The sequence below is a fragment of the Triticum urartu genome, unplaced genomic scaffold (assembly GCF_003073215.2).
Source record: "Triticum urartu cultivar G1812 unplaced genomic scaffold, Tu2.1 TuUngrouped_contig_1878, whole genome shotgun sequence".
NCBI lineage: Eukaryota > Viridiplantae > Streptophyta > Magnoliopsida > Poales > Poaceae > Triticum > Triticum urartu.
In genome coordinates, this window is record NW_024112336.1 from 29,464 (window position 1) to 37,258 (window position 7,795).

Here is a 7,795-nt window from a genome sequence, read left to right on the forward strand (position 1 = left end):
ACCTGGGTAAAACATCGCGTCTCTCGTCCCGCTCAACCCCTCTCAAGCTACCACATAGATGCGTTGGCCTCGCGACTAAGTCCTGACACTAAGGACATCTGCCGTGACGTTTCCACGACAGGAACCAAAGATAATATCATCAACATATAATTGGAACACAAACAACTACCCTTTGACCTTCTTGGTAAAAAGAGTGGGGTCGATTAGCCCAACTTCAAAACCACGGTCTTGTATCAACTCGGTAAGGTGATCATACCACGCACATGGGGCTTGTTTAAGGCCATAGAGTGCCTTATCGAGTTGATACACGTGATCGGTAAAGTAGGGATCCTCGAACCCGGGGGGTTGCTTGACATAAACCCATTCATTAATAGGACCATTAAGAAAAGCACTCTTCACATCCATTTGTTGTAACTTAAAGTTATGATGAGAAGCATATGCAATCAACATGTGAATGGATTCAAGACGAGCAACGGGAGCAAAGGTTTCACCGTAGTCGATACCCTCGACTTGGGAGTAGCCTTGTGCTACCAAATGAGCCTTGCTGCGAATGATAATCCCATGAGCATCTTTCTTGTTTCTGAATATCCACTTGGTTCCAATGACATTGTGGTTCCCCGTTGTCCTTGGCACCAATCTCCACACTTCGTTGTGCTCGAAGTTGTTGAGTTCTTCATGCATGTCATTGAGCCAATCCGGATCTTCGAGCGCCTCATAGACCTTTTGGGTTTCAACACAAGAGACAAACGCGTGATGTTCACAATAGTTTGCTAATTGTCTACGAGTGCTTACCCCCTTTCTTAAGCTTCCAAGCACATTTGTCATGAGATGATCCTTGGTGGAGAGCTTGGAAGCAACCTTGGCGGCACGACGCTCCAATTCCTCCTCGGGGGTGAGACGAGGAGTGGTCACTTGATCATCTTGAGCGTCGTCTTGAGCTTGTTCTTGATCTCGTGGAAGCTCTTGATCTTGAACTTGCTCGGAGGAGGGAGCTTGACCTTGGGCATCACTTGATGTTACAACACCATATTGAGATTGATCTTTCCCTTGGTCTTGTTCTTGAGGTTGAGGGCCCTCACTTTGTTCTTCGGAAGCGTGTGGGTCTTGGGTTGGTGAAGGTTCCACTTGAGTAGAACATTGTCCTTCTCCTTTGGCCACACGGGGTTCCTCAATGGGTAGGATAAGACCAACGCCCATTCTTCTTATGGCTTGGGGAGGAATTTCATCACCTACATCACAAGTACCACTTTGATCCACTTGGGAGCCGTTATTCTCATCAAACTCCACGTTACACATTTCCTCAATAAGTCCTGTGGACTTATTGAGAACACGGTAAGCATGAGAGTTTGTAGCATAACCAACAAATATGCCCTCATAAGCTCTAGCCTCAAATTTAGACAAACAGACACCTTTCTTGAGAATGAAACACTTACACTCGAACACCCGGAAGTACTTGAGGTTGGGCTTGTTACCGGTGAGTATCTCATATGGAGTATTGTTCAAGCCTTTGCGGAGGTAGAGCCGATTAGATGCATGGCACGCGGTGTTGATGGCTTCGGCCCAAAAGATGTAGGGAGACTTGAACTCCGCCATCATGGTCCTTGCCGCATCCATCAACGTCCGGTTCTTCCTCTCCGCTACACCATTTTGTTGAGGGGTGTAAGGTGCGGAATATTGATGCTTGATTCACTCATCACTCAAAAACTCGTCCAAGGTGTAGTTCTTGAACTCGGAGCCATTGTCACTTCTTACTGTCAAGATCTTTGCATTGTGTTGTCATTGAGCTTCATTTGCAAAGTCGATGACGGTTTGTTGGGTCTCGCTCTTCCTCTTGAAGAAATATACCCAAGTGTATCTTGAATAGTCATCTACGACCACCAAGCAATACTTTCTACCCCCAAGACTATCAAAGCATGGAGGTCCAAAAAGATCCAAATGAAGGAGCTCCTAAGGCCTCTTCGAGTAGATGATAGTCGTGGGAGGGTGAGCCTTCTCATGTAGCTTTCCTTCGATGCAAGCACTGCAAGCATGATCTTTGGCAAAACTAACATTTGTTAGTCCACGAACATGGTCCCCCTTGAGAAGACTTTGCAAAGATCTCATATTGACGTGGGCAAGACAGCGATGCCAAAGCCATCCCATGTCAACTTTAGCCATTAGGCATGTCGCGGTCTTAGTGGGTCGCTCCGAAAAGTTAATCACATAGAGACCGTTCTCGACATGCCCAACAAAGGCTACTTTAAGAGTCTTCACTACAAAAAAGACACATCCGTGACATTTTGGGCCGAACGAAATTTTTTTTTGTCATACACATGACACTTATATGACGATAATTGTGACAAAACCTAGTATCATCATAGATGTGGTGGGCTCCTACTTCTATGACAAAAAATCATGACAGAAAATGGGCTTTTCATCCTGGGCGGGGTGGAGACACAGCTGCATGAAATTCTTTGGGTCGTCCATGACGGAAAAAACCGTGGTAGAAGCGAGGGCGATGAAAATTTCGGGGAGTTCCCAGTTACGGTGGGAGGTCGGGGACCGAGCAATGCGCGTTTCTCTCGTACACATACGCGTGTGTGAGAGGCGTTGGCTCTAACTGAACCCGAGCGAGGCGTTGGGCTCTAACTGAACCTGAGCGATTGCACTGCAGGCTGCGCATTACTGAACCCGAGCGATCGATCGATGGCTGTTAACTAAACCCGATCGAGCGATTCCTTCGCTACTGCTGATAACTGAAGCCGATCGATGCTGCTGGATGAACAGTGAGCGTTGCGGGGGGGGGGGTTGGATGAACAGTGAGCGGTGGCGTTGCCTCGGGCTGGATGAACATTAGACGATGGAGGGGTTCCCGTGGATGGGTGGTTGAACAGGACCCTGTGGTGTGGAGGGCTGGATGAACAGTAGACGGTGGAGGGGTGGTTGAACAGTAGCCGGTGGAGTAGCGCGCGGTGGAGGCTGGATGAACAGGAGCCCGTGGAGGCTGGAGGAGGTCGACGGTGGAGATGAACAATATCCCGTCACTACAAAAAAATACACTTCCGTGATGATACATGTTTGTCACAGTAGGTCACTTTTTTGTCATGCATGTACATCCGTGACAAATTTATGATAGAATAAAGATAGTCATACCTGTGCTGTTGTAGAAGTGTTCCATGACATTACCAAAATTATCATCACGGAAGTGTCCACTTCCATGACGATAAATCGCGCGTCACAGAAGTGCTTTCGTCAAGGGTGACCGACACGTGGCATCCACTGTAATGGAATGCCGTTAAGCTATCGGGTCGGGTTTTGGATCGATAACCTGTTAACAGCCCCGACCAATGGGAAATTTCCACATGTAAAATTCTTATTGGCCGGACGAAACACGTGTCAGCTCGTTAGTGAGTCAGATAGGGCCTATGATACATCGACACGTGGCACGGCCCAACAGAGGCCCATTCCTGTGAAAAGGCCGGCCCGTTTGAATTGGTCAAAAGGTGGTGGGCCGGCCCATGGAAAGCCTGTTAACGGCCTGTTTGCATATAGCCCATTTACAGCCCGCTAACCCAAGGCCCGTTACGCCCTATCCGAATTTGGCCCAGTAGCGTCATCTAGGCCATCCAATATGATTCCAGCCCGTTTTCACTTCTGGTCCATGTATGGCCCATGGCGTCTTTCGGCCCATATGAGGCCCTATGTAACTCTTGGCCTATTAACGGCCCGTGGTGAAGCTGGCCCGTAATGAACGGTGTATCACTTTACAACCATTAACGGCCCGTGGTGAAACTGGCCCGTAATGAACAGTGTATCACTTTATACCCATTAACGGCCCGTTATTCCGTTGGGCCGTTTCCAGCCCATGTTATCTTTCGGCCTTCTCAGAGCCCATTTATTCTTGGGCTCATTTCTAGCATTCGTTTACTTATGGCCCGTTACTGTCATTTTCTGCTTGTGGGCCAAATTCAGCCCGTGGTTACAGTCGGCCCGTTTGTGGTCTGTTAATACGTTGGGCCGTTTTCATAGCATCATCAAATACGGCCTATTAACGATGGCCCATTATGGTCGGCCCATGAACGGATGATTCCAACTCTAGCCCGTTTACGGCCATAATGCGGCCTGTTATTGGCCCATGTTTGGCCAAACGATCATACGGCCCGTATAAGGCCCATTGATGATACTGCCCGTAGAAGGCCTACTGTTTCTACGGCCCGTAGAAGGCCCACTGTTTCTACGGCCCGTAGGAGGCCCAGTGTCACTACAGTAAATATTAGCCCATGGTTATTGTGGCCTAGTTTGAAAAAATAGGTTATTGCAGCCACTAGTTAACCGTGGAAAAAGAACTGCAATGACTACAAGCAAACAAATAAACAAGACAACAAGGAAATAAATAAGCAAGCAACTAACGCTAAGCTATCACGGCTATTACACATATTACATCCACTGGGCATCAAAGTTCGCCACCAGTGCAAATATAGGGAACAAAGCAGCATATCATATACACTGGCCGTCAAAATTGGCCACGAGTGCAAATAAACGCAACAGCAAAACAAGAGCATAACTGAAACAACTTCAGAAGAGCTCAAGAAACGTTATCCTGGGTATCCACCATGCTGGCAATAAGCTTAGCAAGCTGATTAGCTTTGTCCTGTTTGGTGCTAAAATCCTCCAACGCTTGCCGTTGCACCAGAAAGTATGCATCTGAATGCTCCAGGGACTTCCGCAGTCCTTCCTCTTCTTGTCGCAGCACAGCTGATCGATGTCTTTCAGCTTGTAGTTGAGACTCAAGAAACCGTACTGATTCAGACAGTGAGTTTGAATAGCTTGTGCAAGCGGTAGTGGCCAGTAACTCCAACACTAAACCAAGATAGGATGTGTCACTATCCTGAACCTTATCTGCATTACTTCCTTTACCGTTGCTTAATAAGGCACTCTTCCCCAATATTCTGTCAGCATTGAAAAGAAGAAACAAGCAGACACATAACAAGTTTAGCATGTACTAGTATATGAAACTCATTTCGGTGAACCAGTTCATTAGTAAGGTGGACAGGATTAAACTACCGAGTCTTCTATTGCCAAGTACTAGTACATAATAAAAGCATCAAACAAACATATATCTATGTCCTATGGTAGCAATGGGATCTTAAATTAGAACAGTTGTTCTTCAGGTTTAGGCACTTGTTCTACATGAACAGAGTACAGTAAGACGCAAGAATATAATACTTAAAAATAGAAAATGAGCTCATAGACCTTACCACATTCTTGGTTCGGGACCAGTACAGAACAAGGCGTTCCCAGTCATCGTCCAGTAAATGTGTCTCAGGAGAACGTAAGGGAATTTGATGAGTTTCTTTGCCGGTGAAGTACGTTTTCTTCATGTAATTCCGATACTGCCACCAAGCATTCTTGAAGATAGCAGAGGTATTAGCACATGTTACCTCATCCTGGGTTTCCAAATCGGTCCTTCTCTATAGAGAAAAATGGGAAAATTTGCTGTATTATAACCATCATGGAGGTAGGATGTATGGGACGAAGCAAAGTAATTGCCATGAATAACATTACTTACACATAACTCCTGGACAAACACCTGCAACTGGCATTTTCCTTCATATTCAGTATAATATTTCCAAGATGGGAAGATACACACATACGATTTAACAACATCAAATGTGATAGATGCTAAACTACGACTAGCTGGTTGTGCTTCCTCCACAGGAATAAGCGTACTAAATGGTGGAGTTGGGGTTCGCCGTGATAGTACTGGCTCTTTGGGCACTGGAGCTGCCTTACTAACTGCTCTTGTTTGGGAGCTCTGTGGTGGAGATGGTGCTGTGTCAACAGGAACTGGGTTACTATCGGCTGGGGTTGGGGTTAGATTGGGTGAAGCTGGTTCTCTATCCATCGTAGTAGGGGTACAATCTGCGAGAGTTTGGGTTATGTGTGGTAGGGCTGGTTCTTGTGCATGTACAACCGGGGTGCTATTTCCACCAAGAGGTAGCACTGTTTTATTTGAAGACCGTGTTTTTAGTCTGCTAGATACTGGCATCACCCGCTCCAATTCAAATAGCTGATAAACAGGAAACATAGTTGAATGTACAGACATTGTATGAGAGACAGATGCAATAGATAGTGTGGAAAAAAGAGGGCATGAAATAGTTGACATGTATATTGTTTAACTAAAACGGATAGCATGACATAATTTCACATATATGATGTCTATATAAATTGGATAACATAGCATAACATAATTCAAAGATATGATGAATAACTAAACAGGATCGCATGACATAATTCACCTACATGTTATCTAAGTAATCAGGATCGCATCATTTAATTCACATATGTGATTTATATGCTAAACAGAGGGCATTCGATATGATGTCTGAACTAAGAACATGGTGTTGAATATTGTGTATATGATGTCTAAACTATGCAATGCAAGACACCGTATGCATGATATGAGCAGTATAACCGTGCCAAGTTAGAGCATACACCTCAGTGGGGGAATAGGACTGGTCATCTGTCTCTGAATCCATCTCTGAGGAGCTATCGGGACCCAACAAGAGATCTGCTTTGACAGGTAGCACTGTCTGCTCTGAAGGCCTTGTTTTCACTCCAGATTTTTCCATCTCCCACCCAAATGGCTGATTCACAGGAAGAGTAGTTTAATGTACAAACATTGTCGACAAATGGAAATGTAATGAAGAAAAGGATGGGCAAGATATCATTCAAATATATGATGCCTGTTTAAACAGGATGGCATTGCACATTTCACATATATTATGGCTGGCTAAAAGACATGAGACTGCATAATTCCCATATATGATATAGAAACTAAACAGGTGGCATTACAAAACATGTCTAAACTAAGCAGATGACATATATGATGTCAAAAGTAGGCACTGCAAGGCGACATATGCATGATATGACTAACATCATCATGCCAAGGTAGAGCAAACACCTTGGGGGGTAAATAGGAGTGGTCAGCGGCGTCCGAATCCACCTCAGAACAGAAATCTTCCTCTGGATTACAATCTGGAGAGGGGTGGGAGGGTTTGCCATTGAACCCACCATGGAGCGATGTCTGCATGACATTGTATTGCCGCACAAAACTCTTCTCTTTTTCTCTACATGTTCAGCATGACTGTGTAAAATATCTGACATGCATACGAAAAAAATATGGTGAGATTATGTAAGGAGAGCATGTATAAATTTAGAGTGATGGTAACAACCAGTGGATCGATGTTTTTCCGTCGAACCAAAATAGCCCTAATGGATCGACGTGAATGTATAGTAATAAGTGATGCAACAAGTGTACAACCTCTTTGCCGTAGCCGTGTCGACCTCAACATCATTGGTTGATCGCTGAAGCAGTTGAGGCAGAGGTGGCTGTCGGAGGTGTGGAGGAAGATCTGAGGAATCTGTAGACGGCGTCCAGGGCACTGCTCTGTTGTGACAAATCGTTCTGTCGTTGGAGCAGCTCCGGTGAGCCGTAAGACGTCAAGGCTGAAGCAGCACAAGACAGACATCGTCAATCTCAAGTGGGATTCTAATAGCATCTCCAATAGATGATGTAAAATGGATGCAAAATTAACATCACCAAAAACCACCTGACTACAACAGATGAGGTAAAAACTGTTGACTCTGAACTTAACTGTCGAAACTGAAATTTACTGTGGAATCTGAATGCTACTGTCGAAACTGAACGCAATGGTAGCAGAGAGGCACTTGACATGTAGTTTAGGGAGGGCCTGCAGTTCATCTTCAACCTACAACCCCCTGAGCCGCCAGCCACCACCGGCCAAACCGCCGG